Source organism: Callorhinus ursinus, unplaced genomic scaffold (genome assembly GCF_003265705.2).
Source record: "Callorhinus ursinus isolate GAN/ISIS: 27379988/994484 unplaced genomic scaffold, GSC_fseal_2.0 scaffold21, whole genome shotgun sequence".
Taxonomy (NCBI): domain Eukaryota; kingdom Metazoa; phylum Chordata; class Mammalia; order Carnivora; family Otariidae; genus Callorhinus; species Callorhinus ursinus.
Genome location: NW_027397083.1, coordinates 24,551,172 through 24,576,601, shown reverse-complemented (window position 1 = coordinate 24,576,601; position 25,430 = coordinate 24,551,172). Strand labels below are relative to the sequence as shown.

Sequence of the window (25,430 nt, the reverse complement as noted above, 5' to 3'; positions counted from 1 at the left end):
TTAACTGCAATTAGAAAAATGATAGTCATTATATAATAATATATCGACAGGGATAAAAAGTCTTCATTTAAGTATGAAATCTTATAAATTTTAATGGTTTTGCCCAACCCAACCTTTTCATGAACAATTTTAGTAGCTGAAGCACTATTGCACTTATTAGTCCATAATTTTCCCCATATTGAACATGTATTAGGGCCCTGGTGAGACTTTCTTTGCTGTCCAGCAGGAAAACTCAATATTCAGCCTTCAGCAAAAGCCAAGCATTTTGCTTTTTTTGAAGTGGCAAATCCCATAGAGATAAGAAAGCTATTTAATCTTGATAATTGGCTCTTCCCCTCAGGAGGTGGCAGGTAAAGTTAGTAAAAAGCAATTTAATGACATGAATAATGTAACCAATATAAAAACTCATTTAAGGTATGCACAAATAACCGTGGTCAAAGAAAGTAAACATTTGTTGGTTTAATAGATACAGCATAGAATGACTGCACTTTTTAAAATGACTTCATTCTGTAGAAGTATTAAATTGCTATTCCAAGACAGCCAATAATTTACTTCGCAAGGAAAAATGTTTAGATATTCAAAGAAGTAACATGAAGTGTTCTTTAGTTCTTGGTGAAAAAAGGACCAGTGGGGTGCTTGAGAAGGGTTGTGTTTTATTCTGCAGAAACTTTTTGTTCCTTCATGCTGTGGTTCTACTGTTGGTTTCTTTGGTTTGTTAAGTATGAAGGGACATCACAGGCAAGGAGTGAAATTCTACCAGTTTTTGGTAATTTTTGCATCAAGCAAGTGACTTGAGCAGCTGGTCGACTATAGTCCTCCCAAGAGGAGGCAACTTGGTGGGGGAGGGGGGCGGATCTCTCCTGGGCCCTCAGATCTGTAGTGCTCATACCACACATGTATTTGTATTCTATTTTAAGGAAATGTTATATGTTGATGATACCTCAGGCTCCTCTCTTTCTCTCCCTTAATCTAACCTTAGTATCAAGCAAGTAAGTTTGATGCTGGAAGCAGTTCCAGTTTAACTTTTCTGAAATACTCTCAAATAAATTTGAGCTAGTTTTCCTCAGTTCTATTCACAAAATAAGGTTTCTACATACCACTTCATATGACTCTATATGCATTCGTTTATTTGTGATCTGTTTTATACCATTCTGAAGAGTCAGATTGTAGACTTTTATTCCTTCTTTATTTAGAAGATATTAATATGCCAGTGATGGTTTTTTTTGGGGGGGAAGGTTACTTTTCTGGACAAAAAATGTAAAATGTTCCCAGGAATGAACATTTTCCCTCTGCCACTAATCTTTCTATCTCTGCCAACTGAAGTGCTGGAAATATTGTTTTGTTTTGTAATATTTCAGGAAAAAAATGGAAGCAAATTAGATTTCACATAGTAAACTTTGAGTACCTAATAACTAGTCCAGTGTTTGTTTTGTTTTTGTCTTATAAAGATGAAAAGTAACAGGTTTTAATAAAAGGTTATAATTTTCCTGGAAAAGTCTGACATGGAAAAAGGTGCAATGGGAAAAAACCATAGAACCACCTTGCTTTCCCTCATGTCATCAAAGCAAGCACATCATCTTCAGTGTACCTGCCTTTAAAAATTGTGTCAAAACATGTGTCATCTTAGGAGCACCTGGGTGGTGCAATCAGTTAGGCATCCAACTCTTGGTTTCAGCTCAGGGTTGTGAGATTGAGCCCCCCAACCCCCATGGAGTCCTGCATCAGGCTCTGCACTCGGCACGGAGTCTGCTTGAGATTCTCTCTCTCTCTCTGCCCCTCCCACTCATGCTCTCTCTAGCTCTCTCTCAAATAAATAAATCTTAAATGAAACAAAACATTTATCATCTTAGAGAAGAAAATATAGATTGTAGCATGAAGATCAGTATGTTTCACTTAAGAGTTCTTAGAGAACTCTTGCCAAGCATCTACATCAAATTGTTGGGTGTTTTTCCATTTTCGTAAAAATAAACAATCTGAACCGTGCATCTAATCATATGATTTAAAGATATTAGCATACTCCTGATAATGTTAAGTATATCTCTAAGCAATCCCAGGCAGGAGAAGTAAGTAGAAGTTCCTAGGCAGAAAGTCTTTTGAGAGCAGAGTCTAAGTCTTAGGATTCTTGATGCCCTGCATGGATCATTTTTGAGTCTGGCAAGTGTGCTAAATATATATATATATATATGAGAAAACAATCAGATTTTTTGTATTCTCAAGTGACCGCTAAACACATATTCTAACTTTTATAAGACGCTGTGTCTTTTGGTGTTTATATAATACATTGGGAGAGTATGGTATGTTTTAATGGAGTCCCATGAGTGTTATGATCATACTTTTGACAACAAGAAATTCCTTTTCAGTTGCATTTCTAGTTTTAGTCCTACTCATATAATTATGATACCTTTCAAACAAATTATACATAGTAAAACTATTCCAGATTTCTGACTTCAAGGAGTAAACAACACATTTTTTAAAATATCCTCTGGTTACTCTTAATTATTCACCTAGGAATTACTTCATTTATATCTACCGTATTCTCTCTCTCTACCTTGTCTCTATGTCTCTTTCTCTGTGAATCACACACATACACATACACAAGCAAACTGTTACTTCCTACCTTGTTTCTTTCATCCATGTAATAATCTTAACCTAACACATCTTCTTCCTATGCTTCTGAGGGAGGGAAGCTGAAGGGACTCCATTTTAGAAAGGGTCCACCTCTGCTGGTTTTCTGCTAGGCGCATTGACTCATGTTCTATATTTTATATGTCAATAAGCCAAAGAAGCTATGCTCCAACTCCAAGTGGGAAGCGAGAAGGTTAATCATTCTCTGAGTTTTGTCCTAAGGCCCCAAACACATGATAACACCTAAGAAGAGCCAGATGCCAAACACATTCCAGGTCATCAGCTGCAAACAAACCTCAGCGGATCATCAATACCCCCTAAAGAACACCTGTTATTCACCTGTCACTCACCTTTGATCAGACCCTACCGTAGGTTCCTGAAGGAACACATACCCTAGACCTCTTTCTAATATAAACTTCCAACCCCAAGCGATGGAGAAACTCACTCTCCTTTCCTTTCTGAGTCTCCCAGACACTCCATCTGCTCTACTCTATCACTTATGCTATTTAATAAAACTCCGCTTCCACTTTCTCTGGCCTGCATTTGATTTCTATCCTGCATGAAGTCAAAGAGTATTTTGGCTGGTATTTTGGGACACCCTGGGGTTCTCAGACCCAGCCTGCCTGCATCACTAGCCATTCAATTCATACTTCCCCTTTCTTTCAAGGCAGAACATCTGATTGTCTCTAAGAAGTCTCTTCCTGACCAGCTTTCAGTCAGCATCAAGTTATGGGGTGAATCTGCCATATGTTTGCATAGGTATTGCCTTCTATTTATTCTTTTTTAAAATCTTATTTAAAATCAATTAATTAACATATAGTGTATTATTAGTTTCAGAGGTAGAGTTTAGTGATTCATCAGTTGCATATAACACCTAGGGCTCATTACATCAAGTGCCCTCCTTAATGGCCATCACCCAATGACCCCATCCCCCCACCCACTCCCCTCCAGCAACCCTCAGTTTTTTTTCTTATAGTTAAGAGTCTCTTATGGTTTGTCTCCCTCTCTGACTGTATCTTACTTTATTTTCCCCTCACTTTCCTTATGTTCATCTGTTTTGTTTCTTAAATTCCACACATGATTGAAATCATGTATTTGTCTTTCTCTAACCGACTTATTTCACTTAGCATAATACTGTCTAGTTCTATCCATGTCGTTGCAATTGGTAAGATTTCATTTTTTATGGCTGAGTAATATTCCATTATATATATTTCTTCTAATAGTAAACTTTTCAGTATATATATTTCTCATATAATTCTATTTATTCTTATATATAAACTCTTTGAGAAATATAATTCTGGTCTATACTGTATGTCCTAGTGAACCATACCTTATATTATTCAACCTCCTCAAATATATAACCCTAAGAAATAAGTTCCTTCTTTTTAGAGAAACATCTCATTTCCAGAATACCACATTATATATACTCATTTTAAATAATCTTTAAAGTACAGAAAAGTATAAAGACAAAAATTAAAGCCTTCTGTAATCCCAGTACTTGAGCACTGTTGCCATTTTTTTTAATCAATTCATAATAAGGAGATCGATATATAAAAAAACTTGAATAACGATTCGTGGTTAGATCAGTTCACTTAACAAGTTGCAAATGCATCAAGCTCTGAATTTAGATTAATTCTAAAAACTGATTACTTTCTAACTTTGATAATTCATGTTTAACAATGCATTACAATGCAGATTTTGGTCATGTTGCTTAACCTATCAGATTAGCACATTTACATCAGTTATTTGGTTGCAATTAAGGATCTTGGTAACTAGGATTTACAAGGAAATTAACCAAATGAAATAACTTATTACCTTAATAGCTTAAATGAGGTTTTGTCTAATTTCTCTGAGTGGGTAATTTTTAGTTGATTTGGTTCTAAGTATATGCCTCCATCAAACTCTGGATCTTAATAAACCATCTCGAATCTTGGACTTTAGAAGCAGTGCATGAGAAAACATTAGCTAAAAGTGTGGCTATTATTTATAGGTGGGTTTTGTTTAAACAAGGTAATGATTCTGAGATTGATTCTATTCGTATAAAAACTTATCAAAATGCTCCCCGTTAGGTGGGGCAAAAGGATAGAGAAAGATTGAATTGATTTTTTGTTGCTGTTTATGACAAGAATGAGATAATGTAATTTACACTAAAAAAAAAACCTGTTGGATATATAATTCTGGCTCTCATATTAATGATCTTGGTTTCTGGAAGTGCTTCAGGAGTTTAGCTGGCCAGTTTTATCATTTTCTGCCAAGTGTTAGAGATCTTAATTGCTACATTTCATTAGGCAAAAGAATACAATAAAGAATATTTTAAAATAAAGCATAGTTATTACAGGCTGCACACTGTAATTTAAGTCTTGACTGTTGGCCTCTTACAGCAACCACCCAATGTAAAGGCATGCGACTGGATTAACCAGGCATGGCGCAGCTCAAACGCCCTCTTCTAAAGAAAGATTCTACCCTATCAACTATTGTGACATTTAGTTTAAAGTTTATCTATTTTTTTCTTTTCATTTCAGTTCAGAGGTTGAATCTTTAATGTAGACTTTAAGTACCTAAAGGTGAAACGATAATCACTCCTTTTCCTGAGATCCACTATGCACAATAGCACTGATACATTTATTGAACAGAAAATAACATGGTTTGCACGTTAGTCCATTAACTGCTTCATATTCATTGGTTTAGCACCCATGGACGATGACAACACAGTTCTAAAATTAAATTGGTCCACCATCTTAGTTGTAAAGTATTGAAAAGCGATTTTTGAGATTAAAATGATAAGCAGCAATAGGTTAGGCTCCTAAAAAGGATATGAAATCCTGGTCTCAAATATCATGCAATGTAAATGTATTCTTCATTAATTTGTAGAACCAAAAGGGAAGCATTTCACCCTTTTTTGTTGTTCCGAAGTTATGATCTCAAAGATCATTCAGTTTTGAGCATTTGAACCTCTATAAACTAGTTTACAAAGCTTATGCAGTAAGTTGTAAATCATGGGAGCAGGGACAAAAAAAAAAAAAATAGAATGCAGAATCTCCCTGACTTTGCTAAACTGAAAGAATCCATCTCTTAGCTTTCAAGATTTTTATGTGAAGCCACCATGAATAATAATCTTTGCTCCAGGGAAAGTGTCCAAAAGTCTTGTTAAATCAAACTCACCCATGATTTGAAGGAGACAATTATAATGATGTTATTTCCCGAATTATCTTAAATAAATTTAGAATCTGAAAGAACCATAATGATTAGCGAGCTCATACAGATTAAGGGCAGCTACAAATATCAGCAAGGACATCCCTTCCAATTCTTCATCACCCAGGCAATGTTCCTTCTGCACAGAGTAGTTCAACAAGTATTTTTATTTCTTTATACTTCACCTGTCCCTAAAATTATGTATATTATATTATAGTAGATGACTTCAGTAGTAGATGAACAAAGGCCTAGATAGATAGATAGATAGATAGATAGATAGATAGATAGACAGATAGATGATAGAAAATGTTTCTAGATGTGGTCCAAAAAATAGTCTTTAAAAATTATCGGGGCCCTCAAAGACAAAAACATTCCAACTCTCACCCAACTAAAATTGTTACTATCCTATTGATAAAATTTAGAATCACATTCTTTAAAATGTGCTATAAAATCTGGCTTTCAAATTTAAAATCCAGAGTTATTTTAATATGGAAAGTTCAGTGAGCATTATAGTGGTATCACCTACTATTTTGACTTATTTTGATTTTCAAGCACCCAAACACACACACACACACACACACACACACACACAGACTGGTCTTTTGCCCTAATGCTTGACATGTATTTTCCCTTATGATTTTAAGATTTTATTTTTCTTTTCAATTACTCAGATTTCAATTAACATCTCAAAGATTTAATATTTAGCACGTTGATTTATAATAATTACAATACTTAAAGTTCTTGTCATAAATGTATGAAATTGGATTATTTACTGACAGTTTTTTTACATGAACACAATTCATTAGTAGAAATGCCATTTTTCTCTTATTTTCAAGAGTCTATGGATTGAAATACTGAGCTTTTTAAAAATCTTTTAGCTTTATTCACTTTTTTTCTTAATCCCACTGAGTGAAGGGATTCAGGTCTAGCGATGACTAATTCTAAGCTGATATGTAATTGCTACTACACTACCATTATATGAAGAATTATATTATTTATACTTCAGTACTCATTCAATTTAACCTAAATTCTTCAAAAATTACACTTGACTGAGATGAAACATTTTCCATACCTGAAAGTTTTCCTATATGTTAAGTCCTTTCTTTGAGCCTTTTATATTTATATTTATATTTCATAAATCTAAGCTAATGGTGACTTTAGCAATGCTTTAGATTAGATTCCCCTCAAAACCTTTATTAGCTTAATAGATCTCAGTTTTATGATGTCTAACCATTAGATCCCATTTCCTCTTTACAATATTCTCCCTGGTTTCTGATAATACTCAGAACATTATCTGTTTTTGTTCCATGTTATCTTTTTCGGATATACATATTTAACTTCAAATATAGGGGAGTTTCTTCTACTAATCAGTGAAGTAAATTATGGTCTTTTTTTTTAAGATTTTATTTGTTTGAGAGAGAGAGCAGTGCACGTGTGCACACACACAGATCGGGAGAAGCAGGCTCCCCACCAAGCAGAGCCCGATGCGGGGCTCAATCCCAGGACCCTGGGATAATGACCCGAGCAGAAGGCAGGCGCTTAACTGACTGAGCCACTCAGGCGCCCCTGATTTGAGATTTTTTTTTTTACTTTTATCAAAAATTCTGTTTAAGATTTTTAATTTTTCCAAAGAACTTCAAAACAGAGAAACAAGACACACTTAATCAGGTCTCTCTGGAAAAATCTTAGTCAATGTAGCAATTTCACCTTAATTTTTGAGCAAATATGCCAGGAATTCTAATTGCTAGTTTCTTTGTACCACATTTGAAATTATGTGTTTACAAATTCTTATTTAAGAATTTCAGTGTTCTTTGTACATGACCAGCTCAGCACAGTGTCATGTCACCTTCACATTTGATGTCTGTTCCTCCTGCTGGTCAACAGTTAGTTGATTAGATTTTTGCATAAGATTTTCTGCATAAGATTTTCCTATCTTGCAGATTTTCTTGCAGATTTTTCATCTATTTTTGGATGTGGAAATGTCCATATATTTTTCATTACATCCTGGGGAATTAGTCACAAATTCCAAAAGTGATTTCTGTTCTTCATCTATGTTAGATAGCTGTCTCTTTCAGTTATATTCTTTTTATTGGACGTGTGTGTGTGATTATTGCTTGCCTACTTATTATTTTATTTTACTTTATTTTATTTTTGAGTTTTCCAAAAATCTACTGAAACAGAAACAAGTTGGTCAGACAGTTGTTGGTAAAAACTAGTTTAATCCAAAAATCTACTGAAACAGAAACAAGTTGGTCAAACACTTGTTGGTAAAAACTAGTTCTAATGGTATCCAAGAATACTTTTGAAAAAGTATTCTAGCACAAGTTTTCTTCATAAACTAGATTATGCTGTAAACTTTTTTTCTAAATCTTTCAGGAGTGTTGGTTCTTAAGAACTAAAGGTTAGTCCTATTCCAAATCTATCTTGTGCTCCTGAAAAACTGCAGAAAAGCATTTGAAAGCTGTTTCTTTAAGGTAATGGATTTCTTTTTTATTCTTGCCGGTAATATATTGCTGCACCGAGTGTGTGCAATTTTCGCTGAAGGTCACTGTGATGCTGAGAAGTTTCATTGAGAACCTGTCCATCTCTAGTTTCAACCGTCATAATCAGAAGTATTCTTTCTGAATGTCAGCCAGACGGAGTGAATCCAGATGGGTTTCCCTCAGGTTCAGGGAAGAAGCGTTCGGAAAGGAGCGCTCCCCTGCCTTCCGGCAGCTTCCTGTAGGTGGCAATCTCACTGTCAAGAGCCGTCTTGACATTACGCAGGTCTTGGTATTCCCATAGGTGACCTTCCTTCATGTTCTGAATCTCATCCCGCAGGCGGCCAGTGGTGTCTCGGTAGTTAGCTTCAATGGCGTTCACTTCCATTTCACGCACCTGGCGTTCAAGGCACTCTTTAGTTCCTTTGAGTGCAGGTGAGGGACTGCACCTGCCTTCCGCACTCCGCCGACTCCTGCTTCGCCTGCCGCAGGGCGTCATTGTTCCAGTTCGCAGCCCACGGGAGGGCAGTAAACTTGGACGTGTACCTTTCCGCAGCCTCCTGAAGCTTCTCCGCGGCAATGCTTTCATACTGCTGGCGTCCATCACTCAGGGCTTGCCTACTTATTTTAAACGTGGTTTTACTTACGATGAACATTTTGAGATCTAAGTTCATTTTCTTTCCAAACGTTCTTTTATTCTAAAAGGATATCTTGTTGATATCCTTTTAGAAGGACATGCTTGGAATTTAGATAAATATTTGTTATCTCAGTATCATCAGCTCTAGGTGAACGTTGTCATGCATCTCAGTAACCTAACCATCATTCCTCTGTGCTGCCAGAGCATGTCATGAGGGTCTCTTATAATATTTGTTTAAATAATAACTTTCTGTTGGTTATAGTTTTATTACTGATGTTCGCCAACTGCCTATGGTAATTTATTCAAACATCTTCCCTCACTCTTGGTATGTGCATATGTAAAACCGTATTTAATAAAAGCCACATTGCAGAGATTAGGGATTTTATGAGATATGTGTATGGCACTGAGTCAGTCTATAGTTCCCTGAACACGTTTATATCATTTATCTGTGCTGTCTCTCCCTGTTCTTTTCCACTCACCTCCACCCTTTACCATACCATAAAATTTTCCTGTTCTCTTTTGTAAAATCATTCCTAAGCTTCTTTATTTCTCCAGCACATGATACATGGAAGGAAAATTTTTGAACTAATATGAATTTATTTAGATTTTTAGAAGTCATAACTTTATTCAGTGCAAAAGACATTAGTATTGTGCGGGTGGGGGAATTAAAAATATCCTGCCCAATAACCCCTCTTTGTTTGTTCATATCTTTATATTTTCCAAATGTCAGGTTCGAGTTGAAGATTTAAGAGGTGATTTTACTTTGTTAATTTTTATGATAAATATACATACATTTAAAAATATATATACATACACTTTATTGTATATGACATCTTTTTGTAGAAAGGATTTGAAGAGCAAATTAAATAGATGCACACGTGTATATACTTACATGCATGCACATATATGTATTTGAAGAATTAGCAGCAGAGAATAAAGATCATAAAAAGGAGGAGAGAGAAACATCCCTGAGGGGTAAAGTAACTGAATATTAAATTCATTTCTGGGGCACCTGGGTAGCTCAGTCAGTTAAGCGTCTGCTTTCAGCTCAGGTCATGATTCCAGGGTCCTGGGATCGAGCCCCATGTCTGGCTCTCGGTTCAGCCAGGAGTCTGCTTCTCCCTCTCCTCCTGCTCCTCCCCCTGCTCATGCTCTCTCTTTCTCAAATAGAGAAATAAAATCTTTAAAAAAATAAAAAAAATTCATTTCTGAAAATTACAGACAGGAACATTCAGTAAGCTAATATAAATCATTTGGTATAATAATCAGAATAAAGGCATATTGATTTCTACCAAGAAAAGATATTTTCATGGCGTCAGGTTGTAAAAGAATTATTTTGTAGGACTGTCTTTAGTCAAAGTTGAGCAACATGTTGGATAATGTCATCAGGAGAGAGTTAAAATATGGAAGTGACTATTTCTTTGCATGACCTTTGGTGACGCAGAACATTGGAAGTCGATCAACTGAATTTCTAACCTTCCCTTTAAGACCTTTCCCACCACAAATTACGTAAAGATTGACCTCGGTTCTTCGATTTGTTTGTACTAAGCTCTATGAAACAACTCAATGTGTTGACATTTTCAGTGCTACCAGTTTGGATACAATCAAATTGTTGGATTTACAATGATGTAGTTAATAAATAAATGTTATTGACAAATTAAATACAAGCCTACTTTCTAAAATAAAAATGTTGGTTATTTCTGAAAAAGACTTTTGCATATGTATGTAAAAATCTTTTTATTATAATTTTTAATTGAATGTTTTACTTATTTTCTTGGAATGTTTTTAAAAAACATTTCTAAATTCTAATAATGACTTGGTCCCAAGATGGCTATTTTTTTAAGGATATGTTTTGTTTAAGTTGAGGATATATGTATTGAAATCAGAGGTATATTTATATTGACAGAGAGTAGATACTAAAAATAAAGAGATCTTTTTTTCTTAAGGATGTTTCAATCTTCATTGAGTTAGCGTATTTTCTAAGGCAAGCACCATGAAATAAATTTTCTTCCTTATATAGGTAGGATCTACCTCAGTTTTTAGTTTACAATTTGAAACTTTTATTTTGCTGTCTAGCTTTATTTTTAAATAAGGCAAGCTGTGCTAGATTTAAAAATATACATAATGTTGAGCTACCTGTGTGTTTGTTTCTTTCAAGAGTAATTATATTTATCACAAATATGCTAATATAGTCTTTTTGTTGTTCATCTCTTTATAATTCTTCTATAAAATGTAGGAAAAAGTCTTAAACATATTAATCCTGCTCTAAAATAATTAAAATGATTTATATATCATTATAGAAGAACTAAAGATATTAATAGAAAAATCATAAATATAATAAAAATGAATCAGATATATGAATATATTCTTAACCTTCCTAATAATGCATAAAGTACAAATAAAAACAATAGTACAATCTTTTCTAATATAACAGTTTTGCAAATTAAAAAAAAATCAGTGCTGACCCAATAAGTAGTCACAAGTCAATTTTTTCTTTTTTAAGATTTATTTATTTATTACTGCGGGGAAGGGCAGAGGGAGAGGACGAGAGAGAATCCCAAGCAGACTCCATGCTGAGAGTGGAGCCTGACACAGACTCTATCCCAAGACCCCAAGATCATGACCTGAGCAAAATCAAGAGTTGGATGCTCAACTGACTGAGCCACCCAGGTGCTCCACAAGTGAATTCTTATACATGGTCAAGGTGGAGTGAAAAATGATATAACTTTTGAGAAGACAAATTATAAATGTATCATTAAATTTGAATGCATATACTCTACCAATTATATTTTTTGCAATTTATATATTTTCATGAAAGAGAAATTGTATAAAATATTCTAATATCTATAACAATGGGAAGAATAATAAAGTAAGTTAACAGTGCTTTCCTTCTCAGAAAATTTATTTTATTTATTAATGTTCTATATAGACCTAACTCAAAAGAACTAATCAATCAAATAGTGCCAAGATGATAAATACATAGAAAGCTTATCAATATACTGATCTTCATGAGATGAATTTGTAACTGTAACTTCAACCATCCTTTTGTTTATATTACCATGACCCCAGTTAAGCTACCCCAGACTCTAACTAGCTTCTGTGAAGTACATGCCATCTCACATGAAGTTAATCTGTAGCACTTGCTTACACAATCTGTGCGACATAGGAAATAACTCAGTAAAACTTAGTTTATTGTCATCATCATTCCTTGATCATCACTTTCCTTGATCATCACTTTTCACACACACACACACACACACACACACTTAAAGCTAAATGGAACTTTTAATATTTTCCAAAATAGAAGGAAATATTATACCTGCAAGAGACACTTAGAATACTTTGATAGAATGAATCATGGAACACTACATCACAAACTAATGATGTAATATATGGTGATTAACATAACAATAAAATTTAAAGAGAAAAAAGAATACTTTGATAGATGTGTAAAATGAGTGTGTAAGCAGTTTTACCATAAGAAATGTTTATCTTTGAAATAAATATAGTATTTAAATTTTGTATTTTTAAGATAATTTGGTATTCTTAAATACCTGGCACTGACACTGAGCTGCATAAATCATCTCTATTTTCATCCTTCAGAGTTTCCATAAAGCCCAGGCTAAGTACTCTGGTTGTCTTCTGCAAGACTTTATTGAGTGTGGTATCTTGTTCAGTGAATAGCAGAGGGATGGAGGCTGGGGAAAGATGAATGTGAAGACTAATATTTTTCATTATCTTTGTAGCATGGTTATTGTCCCATTCTAAAATCTTAAATGGATATACTTGTCATAAAGACAAAGCAAAACAATAAAATAAAAAAATCTGAGTAAAAAATAAAACCCGCGTAGCTGTAACAAAGTACAAAGTAAAACAATGAGCAGTGAGTAGGAGGCATTCTGTCACAGATATTTTAGTCCGTATGATGACTGCCTATAGAAAAGAACAGTAGGGGCACCTGGGTGGCTCAGTTGGTTAAGCATCTGCCTTTGGCTCAGGTCATGATCCCAGGGTCCTGGGATCGAATCCCATGTTGGACTCTTTGCTCAGCAAGGAGCCTGCTTCTCCCTCTCCCTGCTGCTCCCCCACTTGTGTTTGCACTCTCTCTCTCTCTCTCTCTCTCTGTGTCAAAAAAAATTTAAAAAAAGAAAAGAATAGTAATTAAGGAACATCTTAGCTTGAATTTTGTGTGTATCTCAGTTAACCTACCTACCTACTGGTGTTCTATGCTTTTAATAATTCAGAATTGAGACTTCCTGAAAAAAGACTCAGGAAAAGCTCGCCTCTAGTGAGAAGTTCACCAACACTTTTGTCTTTTTATCATCTTTCTTTACCTTTATTCTACTATTTATTCATTAAGGAGCGTGTACCTATATTCACTTTCACCTTTTAGCTTGAGGAATTTAAATGTCAATATATTTCTACATCTATCTAGTGATCTACATAAGACAGTGATGCTATATTTTCATGGAATGGGTATGTGTGTTTGTGGGTGGGGTGGCGTGGGTGGAGGTGAGGTTATATAATTTGGAACCAGACAGATACGTGTGCAAATGCTATTTTTTCATATACTATTTATTCCCTTAGTGTCAACTGACAAACATAAAGACAAAGACCAATATATTAAGGATTGCAGAACAGAAATAAAGATAGAACTTGAAATATTGAGTAGCTTCACCATCCTTGGATTTCCTGCCCTTGCATTTTTTGATACATAAGAAAAACAGTACTTTATTTGTTTAGCTTAAGTCTAATGCATCCTTTAGAAATATAATAGGCTTATTACATAGCATTATTGACCTATCAGTGATATTAATTTGCCATGCGTGTTTCTTTAGCTACCTAAATATTATACAAAATATATTCTGATATGCACTTGTGATGTTATGAACAAAATAAAAATGCACTAATATGTATACTATATGGTAGTGTGTGTGTGTGTGTGTGTGTGTGTGTGTGTTGCTGCAATTCATGAGTATAGCTATCTTCCTGGGACACAGAGGTGAGAGTTAAAGGACTAAATTAGAAAGGGACAGGCACTAAGGAAGGCACGAGTTACATTTCTTCTTGGAAAACACTAATCCCATTTAGATATTATAAGGCAGTTAGGCAGAGGGAGTGGGACAAGATAATAAATTTCCAAAATTAATGAAAATATTTACCTAGGGACATTCTGGAAAAGTGCTCTTTATAGAGTGTAATAGATGACAACATAAAACTGTTTCCATACAATATTCTAGTTAATTAGCTCAATAATGAATTAGGTAATAGGCACTTCCAGTGATAAAAAGATTTGGTCCACAGTTCTGATGAATGGCTGTGTCACATTTAGCAGTTTATAGATCCATGCTGAAGTTATTTTTAGATCCATGCTGAAGATTAATGCAGATTACATTTATTTGTCCCTGACTATTTAAGAGGTTAATCTTCAGCTAGGTTTTCCCAGCACCATGGGAAGAAAGATCTGGAATAGGACTCAAGGTAAATGTATAGAGGATAATACTGTCAAGTGTCTGCTCCAACAAAATTAAAGATAAATGTATTTCCTTTATGTACCCATCACTCCTGAAAGAGTAAACAGTCATCAAAAATCCAGGTAATGGCATTCTTAACAGTTTGATACTTTGTAAAAAAAAACAAAACAAAACCCCAAAACACTACATTTGTTTACTTTGTTTCATGCTGGGAGGAATTTATTTGTTTATCTCCTCTGCCCAATCTTCTCTTCTAAGAGAGATGACATACTAGATGGATGTGAAATAGTTGTCCAAGAAAACTGACTAATTTAAGAACAAAAACATTAACTTGGCTCATTTTATTTAACACAGTTCTGAAAGGAAGGTTTTAGATCACTCTGCTTTAAAAAACCTGCTAGAAAGCACTCCAGACTATGAAGATATCTGATAAAGATTAAATATACTTTTGTTTTATTTTAAAATTGGAATAACTCTGTCTAATTGACCTTGTCCTCTGGTAACAGATATGCCAGACCCTGAGGATGATCCTGAGTCTAGCTGGAAGTGTGCATAGATGGCTCAGCATTTCACTTGGGAAGCAGACACAGGGATAGCCACAATAGAAATTGTGAACGTCTTCCTTTTTATACTAAAACAGATACCTTTTGAACAAGATCAATTATAGGACTTTCTCTAAGATTTTTGGCTAAAATAACTATTCATATTGCTGTTAATGGCAATTTTATGTGTTATCAGTTGGGAAATTCAGAATAATAAACAAGAAACAAAATTGCAGAAAAGAGAGACCAGGAGAAGAAATCTAAGCACTGGTTTAGAAAATCCTATGAATACTATTCTAATGACTGAACTAAAATTGGGTCTGTATGATTTCTTTTTAATATTCAAACTTCTATATGAAATGTTTTCAATGATTTAGGGTTTATGAATACCTGTGACTCAATTTTATTGCTTTGATGTGCAATATATCAATCTCATTACACTGACTCATATATGGTATTATTTTCTATTAGTAATTCCTATAAAAGTCACTCTGGAGTAAATATATAAAAATAGAAGCTGCAGCATACATTGTGTTTCAAAAATATGAGCCAAAATCATTCTTAGGATGTGTCATTGAGGAATATTTTGGAGGTTTTATTTTATGTTATTTCAAAACATTTTCCCAGTATTAAGCTAAAAAATAAATCCATTATTCACATTCTTTTAGAATTAGGTTAAGAGAATTATCAGCAAATTTCATTTTACTAAATAGACAAAATTAAGTAGTGGAAACAGCTTTGTTAGAGTGACATTTAGACTCAAAACAAATTTTTTTAAAGATTTATTTATTTATTTGAGGAAAGGTGCATGCACGCACATGCAAGTGGGGAAGGGGAAGAGGGAGAGAATCACCATGCAGACTCCCTGTCCAGTGCAGAGCCTGACATGGGGCTCAATCTCACGACCCACCCATGAGATCATGACCTGAGCCAAAACGAAGAGTTGGACACTCAACCAACCAAGCCATGCAGGTGCCCCTCAAAACAGAATTATAATTCATTGTCTTCCAACTTCCTACCCATTATTCAGTTCCCTCTATGGAAAATAAATATCCACCAAACCTCTATCTGAAACTTCTGGAGAGTTTTTAAAATAAGTTTTTTTTTTTAAGATTTTATTTATTTGACAGAGAGAGACACAGCGAGAGCGGGAACACAAGCAGAGGGGGTGGCAGAGGGAGAAGCAGGCTTCCCGCTGAGCAGGGAGCCCGATGCGGGGCTCAATCCCAGGATCCTGGGATCATGACCTGAGCCAAAGGCAGACGCTTAATGATTGAGCCACCCAGGTACCCCCAAAATAAGTTGTTTTTAATCAGCTACAAATTCTTCTATAACTGTCACTAATTTGTTCTTATTTTGTCATCTGGAGCAGGACCAACAATACTATACATCCTGTGTGATCTTTTTCCAGTATACATTCTTAGCTGGACATTGTTTTTCTTTATAGACAGCCCCAAATTAATCTCAGGATCCATTAATACATAAAACTTAGAGGTCTTTTTTTTCCTCATTCAATAAATTAAATTATAATAAATTATTTTCTTACCACTTCATAGCACCTTGAAACTTTGGATACAATTGTCCATGGAAAGTCGATTTCCCAAGATTATTTTTATTATGACTGGATACTTGAATTGGTTCCAAAGAGTTGTATTTGGGACAATTTTTTAAAGATATGAGAAAGACTGTGCTCAGTTGCTCCTTCCATATCGAATTTTAAGACTAGCTCCTAAGTTAGATTATCAGTATATGATTATGCCTCTATTACCTCTACAAATATAAAAACTAGGAAAACTCAAAGTTTTTTTTAACAGTTGTATTCTAGGAGGGACTTATTTGACAGCTGATGTCACACCACTACTGAGATTGACTGAGTTGAACTCTCTCCCCACTTTTAAGTGGAAAAAAAAAAAAAATGACGTGAACATTAGTAACTGGGGCAATTGTCACAGTACCAGAAAGTGAATTGAGATTTTCAGACCTAAAGTAACAAAAAATTTTTGAAATGATAAATTGCATCTATATATATATATATATATATATATATATATATATATATATAGTCTTGTAAATAAAAAGAATTCTTTTAAAGAATAGTGAAGTTCATGCTAAAGTTTGTTTTTATTTTTTTCAAAGCCTTAGAAGGGCAAAAATAGAACTGATGATAATAAAGCAAAAATTTTGACATCTCCTATCAATTTGAATGGCATGTTACGTTGCTTCCTGTAAGATGAATCCTAAGGTAAAAAATATTCCTTGTCGGATTCAAATATGCAATTGTGTGTATTTTTTGATATTTCTGTTTGAAGAGGAAAGATCAAGGATGCAAACAACTTGGTTTTTCACAATAAGTAATTATGTTGGCAAGGATGAGAAAATTTTTGTTTTATTAAGCAGGTCCTCATAAAAGGAAATGCAGGATGGACATTACCTCAGTTACCTCAGTATATAGAAATTTAGGGGATGGATATTACCTCAGTATATAGAGTTCCTAATTTTAACATTTTAATTTATGGGAACACTAACCTACAAAATACATGAGTAAAGATTGACATAAATGGGTGAAGAATTAGTTATCCCAACTGCTTTATATCCAAATGCTCTTTTATGTGTGATTGACAAAACATTATTTTTATATATGATAACTTGAAAATGCATATCCATGTAGATTCCCTTGGGAAAAAATAATTTAGTTGTACAATAAACTTAAAAATGAATAAAAACTTTTATAATGATGGAAAAAAGTTAAGTAATATTTCTGTTTATTCTATGTTTTTAAGAAAGTGTCTGAAGGAAAAATTCCAAAATATATTTTGTGTTTAGGATTAATTGAGCTTCATAGATTTGTGGGTTTATAGTTTTTATTAAACTGGAAGATATTTTTGTATTACTTCTTCAAGTATTTTTCCTGATCCTTTTCACTGAGGGATTCCAATTATATGTATGTGTATTAAGCTGTTTGAAATTGTTCCATGGCTCTCTGATGCTGTTTATCTTTTATTTTCTAATCTCTCTCTTCTTGGTCTGTATTTTATTTTAGATAGTTTCTATTGTAATGTCTTCAAGTTCACTAATATTTTCTTCTGCAGTAACTGATCTGCCTTTAATCTCAGCTATTGCATGTGTTATTTCAGACAGTGTTTATTTTTCTATTTGTCTAAAGTTTGATTTAGATTATGGTTTGTATTTTCTACATCCACCATTCAAAATCTCAGCATTCCTCCACCTTCTTGAGCCATATATAGTTCAAGTTATAGTTATATAGTTATAATAACTGCTTGCCTGCTCTTGTTTATTAATTCTATCATTTGTGCCATTTCTGGGTCTCTTTCTATTGATTAAATTTTCACCTTCTTATGGATTGTCTGCTTTTTGGCATACAGATAATCTTTTATTGAATACCAACTGCTGTGAATTTTGTTTTCTTGGGTATTGGATATTTTCATATCCCTATAAATATTCTTGATCTTGTTCTGAAGCACATTTATTTTGAAAACATTTGATTCCCTAGAGGCTTGCTTTTAAAATCTGATAGATGAAACCAGCGCAGCCATGAGTTTATGACTAATCTTGCCCCACTACCTGGCCAAAACCCTTCTGATAACTCTACTTGATGCTTTCTGAATCATGAGTTGTTTTCCATTTTGGCTTGTGACAAGAATTATTCCTGACTCTGGTTTTGTTTCAGATTAAGTGATAATATAATCCTTATAGATTGTTCTTTCACTGGTCTGGGTTAGTTTCCTCACCATTACATGTGAATCATTTCTCAGCTAAGAGCTCTAGGATGACTTTTTTGCAGATCTCTGGAGCTCTCTTTTGTGTAGCCCTCTCTTCTATGGTATTCTGCACATGAGACTCCAGCCACCTTGACTTCTACAGATATGCAGTTCTCCTTCTAGATAATTGCATTTTTACCACGGGAACTTTTGAGATTTTCTTTCTGCATATTGGTCCCATGTTCCTGACCTCTCCTGGTTTTAATTCACTATGTATGTTATCTCTGTTAAGTTCCTGTTGCTTTTCAATTCAGCTTCTCTCTTGAAACCTGCATAAACTATAGGTAAAATATTAGGAAGATTTTAGATGGTTTTTTATTTGCTCCCTCTAAACTGCTGCTGTTGTTTTTCTCTTGCTTTTTAACTTTGAATTCTATTATACAATTATTCCTTGTTACATTATGTTAACATTTCAATTATTTTTCATGTTATTGTGGCAGAAGGTAAAAACTTTATTCCGGGTTTTGCATTATTTTAAGCCAGGGGTAGGCAAACTACCACCCATAAGCCAAATCTGGCCTTCAACCAGTTTTGTAAATAAAGTTTCATTGGACCACAACCTTGCTCATTTGATTACATATTGCTCATGGTTGCTTTCACATTATATTGGCAACACTGAATAGCTGTGACAGAACTCAAACATCTAGCAAAACCTAAAATATGTCCTTTCTGGTCCTTTATAGAAAATGTTTGCCAACCCTGTTGTAAGCTTAAGTATGTGTGTGTTGGGGGACACTTGTAAAAATATACTTAGTGTTTATATATCAAAGCCAAAAGTGTTTTCAGACTGAGTATCAAAGCATCTGAATTAAAATTCAGCTGTAAAGCTTATCAACTATTTAATTTTATCTGGGTTACTTGACCTGCTTAAAACAGCCTACTTTCAAAATGGGGATATTTATACATTTAATACTTATAATTACAAATAAGTGATAAAATGCATTGAAATTGCTTCATTCATAGTGCACATTCAGTATAGTCCCTTATTTCTCCCATTACTAAAATGAAGCTCATGAAAAACAAAACAGGGAATATATACATTTCCTACACAAAATAGAAAATATGTACATCTGAAACTTCATTAGAAGTTTGTTCTCTTTCATTTTTGTCTAGCTGTCGATGTTAATTTCTAAATTCTTAAATTCTTAGAAGAGGCAAGTACTCATACAAAATCTTTAACAAGGAACTGATTTTTAGACTGAAGCCTTTAGGTAAATTAGATCACTTCATAATTATGGGATAATATAAAGACTCTTCTCATAATTCAGATATGTTTTATAGCAAAAATCTTTTTCTTTTTTTTCAAAAATCTTCTTGTTTAAAGGTAGTTTTTTTTTTTTCTTTTGGAGGTTTATTTACCATTCCGTGCACGTTGTTTCAGATACCCAGAGACCCAAATGAGAATGTCAGTTGTGAGCTGGGCTGCCGTACATTCGTGCCCACATCATTTCTGTGTCCTCCCCCACTTTTACATTTTAAATGTTAAGAAATCAATTTTCACATTTATTGAAACAGACCATTTCCCTGAGTGGTAACTCTCTCTCACTCTCTGTGAGAAGAGATGAGTAAAACTCCCATAGTCATGAGTGTCCTCTGGCTCTCCCGGGACTGAGAAGACCTTGAAAGTGTTTTTGTCTACAGTTCTGAAGAAGAAAGATTTTGGGCAGGCCACACCGGATACTGTTTTTCCTTCTAGCGCAAGTGCTCTGTAGCATACAGAAGAAGGGAAGTTTGATGTTTGCTTTTCTTTGTAAATGGAACACGAAAGTGCCGAGGGCTGCGCTTTAGGGCTTCGGTATCCAGTCTAAAGTGCCAACAGGGAGAACATGAAAGGCTAAATTGAGAACTGCGACTTCAGAAAACTGAAATCATTCGGGTAGGCAGAGCTTGATTTTTCTACCAGGCTGATTTACTTCCTGAATATTCTAAAAATAAATGTATGAAATGTCAGACATATCCTGTGAAATATAGTCATAGAAGTAAAATATTTTAAAATATGCATACATATTATTCATGTATTTGGATCAAGACTAAGAGAAAACAAAAAAATGAAAAGCTTAAAAAAATAAGATGAAAATTCTGATTTGTTTGGTCATAGGCTTGTAACACATTAAATAATTTTTCTTGTTTTGAAATGTCTTACTAGGTTTCATAATAAAATAAAGTTTATTTTAAAAGGTGTACATTTAAGATGAAATGATAAAATGTGAAATTGTTTTGTGAAGAAATATTAGGCTTCATACTGTGTATATAACTTTAAGTTACTGATTTAATTTTTATTAATAATATTTATTAGGAAAATGTTTTCCTTTGTGTTTCAATTTAGCCTATTTTTAAGTCCTTTGAAAATGTAGTTTGATCCCTGTTGTTTTCACTAAATTACCAAGAAAAAACCTTGACTTTGTTTCTTTAAAATATTTTAATTAACAGATGACATGTTACTGATTTTATGAATGCCTGGTGGGATATCTGAGTTTGTCTACCAAAATGCTCATAAGTCTCAGTGTTGGCTATTCATTGCCATCAAGGATTATTAGATTCAGAATCTAAAAGGATGTCAATAGACTAAAATTTACTTTATCTTGTATCTTTTGTGGCTCTGCATGTAGCATATATTGAAAACATCTTAGGCATCTTAGTTAACTGATCATTTGGTTACACATGAGTGGAATTTAGTTGCCAATAAAATTAATATAATCCAACTAGGAATTAATAGAAAAACAATATCTCAGAAAAGAAACTGGGACTCCCACTTGGCTGGCCAAGGGTGCATCTTTAGCATCCTATTCAGTTCTGGCTGTTGAGTTTTAAGAAAAAATAAAACCCAAACTGAACCCATTCAGGGCTGTGAGGACATTTTGAAAGCATTCTGAATAAGAGATGAGGCAACTGGATATGTCTACCCTGAAGAAGATTAGATGACAGGAGGAAGATGTGTCAGTCTCAAATATTTGAAAGTTATCATGTAGGAAAGAGTTGTAAACTCTTCTCTTTGGCTTCATAATGGTCTAATCAAGATCAAATGCCAGAATTTAGGGAGATGAGTTTGCGTTCAATAGGAGGCAGAATTTTAGTGCTACCCAGAGATGAAAATTGTAGGTTTTGACAGGTAGCGAGTTCCCCATCTTTATTAGATCATCTTTGACAGGGATATGTTCAAGGGAATTGAGGGATTGTCAGCTCAATCAGATTTTTTTAAGGTTCTTTATAGAGAGGATTTTTAGGTTTTTTAAGGTTCTTTCATAGAGTATGAAATCTATAAATTTGTTCACACACACACATACACAAAGCAAAAGCTAAAACAATTTCTTTCTGCACAAAGTTGCAGGCCCCTAATCTTCAGATTTTACACTTCCTTTACTTTTGTTAAAGTGATAAAAAGGACTAAATAGGACATACTCATTTACAATAAATACCAATCTGATTGGAATCTGATTTTTGAAAAATATAATTTATTAACTTTTCAAAAAAATCTGGTTTTATGTTATAGTAAAGAATGAAAAAAAAAACAAAAAACAAAAAACAAAACTGAAGGGAAGCTGGAGGCTCTAAAGGGCCAGAGGCTTTGACAGAGAAGTGCTGTTGTTCCCTGCATGGCAGGGCGGAGCCTAAGGTTAGAGCACATATTGGTGATGAACTTGGATTCTGAAATCATACTGATGTGAGTACACAATCTAGCTTTGGTCTTTTCTAGCTGTGTGTCCTTGAGCAATTTATCTCAGCAGTCTTGGCCTCAGTTTTTGTTCATCTGCAAAACTGAAACAGCAAGAGGACATAGCTCTGTACAGTTGTAAGAGAAACACAAGATAATACATGTGGAGGGTGTGGTACTTTTAATGCTCAGTGATTATAATTATTACTGCACTCTTACACGTGAAGTACACTTGCCTTTGATAAATTCTTAACTTCAATGACACAGTATAGGATTCAAATTGGGGAGTGTGTGTGTGTGTGTGTGTGTGTGTGTGTGTGTGTGTGTGTGTGACAAGATCAATAATTACGACTTCTAGTGTATGTGGAATTCTATGTTTTGTTATGTTTTGTGTTTTTTTTATATGATAAGGGAATTTGACCCTGTGCTAATAAACAAGGAATGATAATTATCTAAAGCTATAATCTTATCTAAATAGAAAATAAAAGTATTTTTTGTGTTCCCAAAATATGTTGAATGGTTGTCTTCAAATTATCTTAAACCAGTGTGTTCAGATTAAAGAAATGAATTCAAATATGTGGCTAATCTCATCTTCCTGAGAAAGAAATGCTGTTCACAAGTAGATATAATTACTTTTCTTTGAGTCTGTTCTTCCATTTAATCCATCTACAAGTTAGTGTTTTCTTCAGTTTTTTTAATCAATGGTGAATGGTGGTGCTCTTCCAAAGGAAAAAATACATTCAATTATACATTATAGTTTCAGTAGTATCAGCTAAACTGACAGTTAAGAATCAGATGATTCTTTAAAAAATAAACAAATAAAATAACCTTGTGTGAGTTTTCAACCTCCCCACCCCAAACAAGCTTACACATTTGGTGAAATAATGTTTTGTTATAATGTGTAAACCTTAGGAAAAACCATAACATTTCTTTTTTAATGTTTCCCCAATGCCTAATTAGTGTTATTTAATTTAATAATGTGCAATTTAATAATAAAAATATGAATGACCATATTATAGGCGATTCTAAGATGTTTAAGACCTGTCCTCATCTAGTGGGAGAGGAAGATAAGTTTACAAATACATACAGCTCAAGAATATGTGTTCAAGATATTATATAAGGGGGAAAAATAACTAAACAGAGTTGTACAGAATCAGAGAAAGGAGAAATACATTTATTCAGTTAATTCAATGGAGGCTTCATGAGGGAGGATGTATTTGATGGCTACATCAAAGAAGGTGTGAAATTTGGAGAGAGATGAAAGAAGACATCTTAGAAAGAGTTAAGAGTCTGAAAAACACACTAATGTGGAGAATTGTGTTTATGTTCTATCGACCATTCTCCTGTGGCTGATTTATGGAAGCCTAGAAAATTAGAGGCCTCTACCAGACCCCTCTTCTAACTTAAGTCACATTCATCTCTATTATTTACATTGCTTACCAATGTCATGCCCTCTGAGGTTTTCTTTCAGCTCATTACCCCAGCCTCTATTAGTTTCCCTCCTGTGCTTACTCTTACCAGACTCTCTCTCTCTCTCTCTCTCAGGACATATGGTATTAATTTCACTTTCTCAAATCTGCTAAGCTTTTTCTGATCCTTCTGCCCAGAATGTTCTATATCGCTATCTGTCCCACCACCCTATCTTTCCCTAGGTAATTGCTCTTTATTCTTTATGCTGCAGCTACTATTTCCTTCAGGAAATCTTCCCTGACACTCCAACTTGCATACCTCCTGTGTGCTTCAATCGACCAGGAATTACACTGTGGTATTACCACACTTGTTTATAATTTCCTATTTTCCTGTCTGTATTCTCTATCAGCCTAGAAATACATGAAAGCAGGAGCCTTATTGCTCTTGTTTCTCCATTACTCAGCACTGTGGTTGCCAAGGAGTGTGTATGAGCATAATGGTTATTCTTGGTTCAGTGAGTGAGTAAGCAAATGAGTACTAGAGTCATTAGCATCTTAATGTATTGAGAATTATTAGAGTGTGAATATAGACTATCCAAACTAGTGGCATAGGCATAACAGGGCTAGAGACCCTGAGTAGTCTGGGGCAGATGAAACACCATCTTGATTAGACACCGATGACTAGTCAGTGAGACAATATCTCTTTGGAATTCACTCAAATAGAAAAAGTGGGTTAAAATGTGAGAAAAAGAGATTAATAGCAAGAGAGTGAAAAGAAAACAAGATCTTTCCATATTTTGTGTCAAGTACAAGATATTGACAAAAAGAGTATCAATTATACAGCTAAGAAAAAAGTCAATAATGGAACATTTTTTAATGGAACATATTTTTTTAATATGGATGGAACATATTTTTTAATAATGGTCATTTTTAAATGGAACATATTTTTTAATAATGGTTATGTCAAGTCAAGTGGCATAAAATAATGGTTGTTATTGATTAGTGAAATTTTAAATAAACATATTAACTATGGATGGAAAATTTGTAAGACCAAGTTTCTATTTTATGTTCATGTTTTCGTTTTTGTTTTTAAATATTAGTAAATGGAAACATACATGTGGATTTAAAGCTACACTAGAAAAGCTCTATTTCTAGGGATGCCTATGTGTCTGGTTTTTTGACTCTTGGGCAAGATAAGGACTGTTAAATTCAAAATGTAATGTTTAAGATCAGAAACTCCCTGAAGACCCTCTGGGTAATTTCTTTACTTACGGTTTGCAACTGACCTAACCAGTTTGACAAACTTGGCTTGATCCTCTCCCCAAACCAAGATTCTTTATACAGATTTAGTGGTTCAAATCACAGACACAAGGACCCTTGGGAAGTTTGAACATGGGATATCTCTTAGATTACAGATGGAAAAAGTCTGCACTCTATTTCTTTTCCTAAATAAACTGACAGTATTGTGCCTTTCTAGAGCCTTGTAAAAAGCCAAACATTTATTTAAAAGGCATGGAAACTGAAATTAAACTCATAATAGTTTCCCTCCCTCCCTCCCTCCCTTCCTTTCTCCCTCCCCTCTTTCTTTCTTTCTTTTTCTTTCTTTCTTTCTTTCTTTCTTTTTCTTTCTTTCTTTCTTT

At 34.1% G+C, this 25,430-nt stretch overlaps 1 protein-coding gene and 1 pseudogene across 3 annotated transcripts in view; one reads left to right on the top strand and one right to left on the bottom strand.

Moving 5' to 3' along the window:
- LOC141374738 (uncharacterized) overlaps positions 1–25,430 on the top strand; it is a 47,019-nt gene that overhangs the window by 7,405 nt on the left and 14,184 nt on the right. Inside the window, exon 1 of one of the 3 annotated variants that reach the window (XM_073904842.1) lies at positions 20,445–20,605. The exons of 1 other annotated variant lie outside the window; for it this stretch is intronic. The gene's annotated coding sequence lies outside the window, so the exon portion shown is untranslated. Of the gene's footprint in view, positions 1–20,444; positions 20,606–22,332; positions 22,391–25,430 lie in introns of those variants that run through there. One more of the 3 variants, XM_073904844.1, reaches the window with a different exon arrangement.
- Positions 8,181–8,953, bottom strand: LOC112829794 (vimentin-like; annotated as a pseudogene).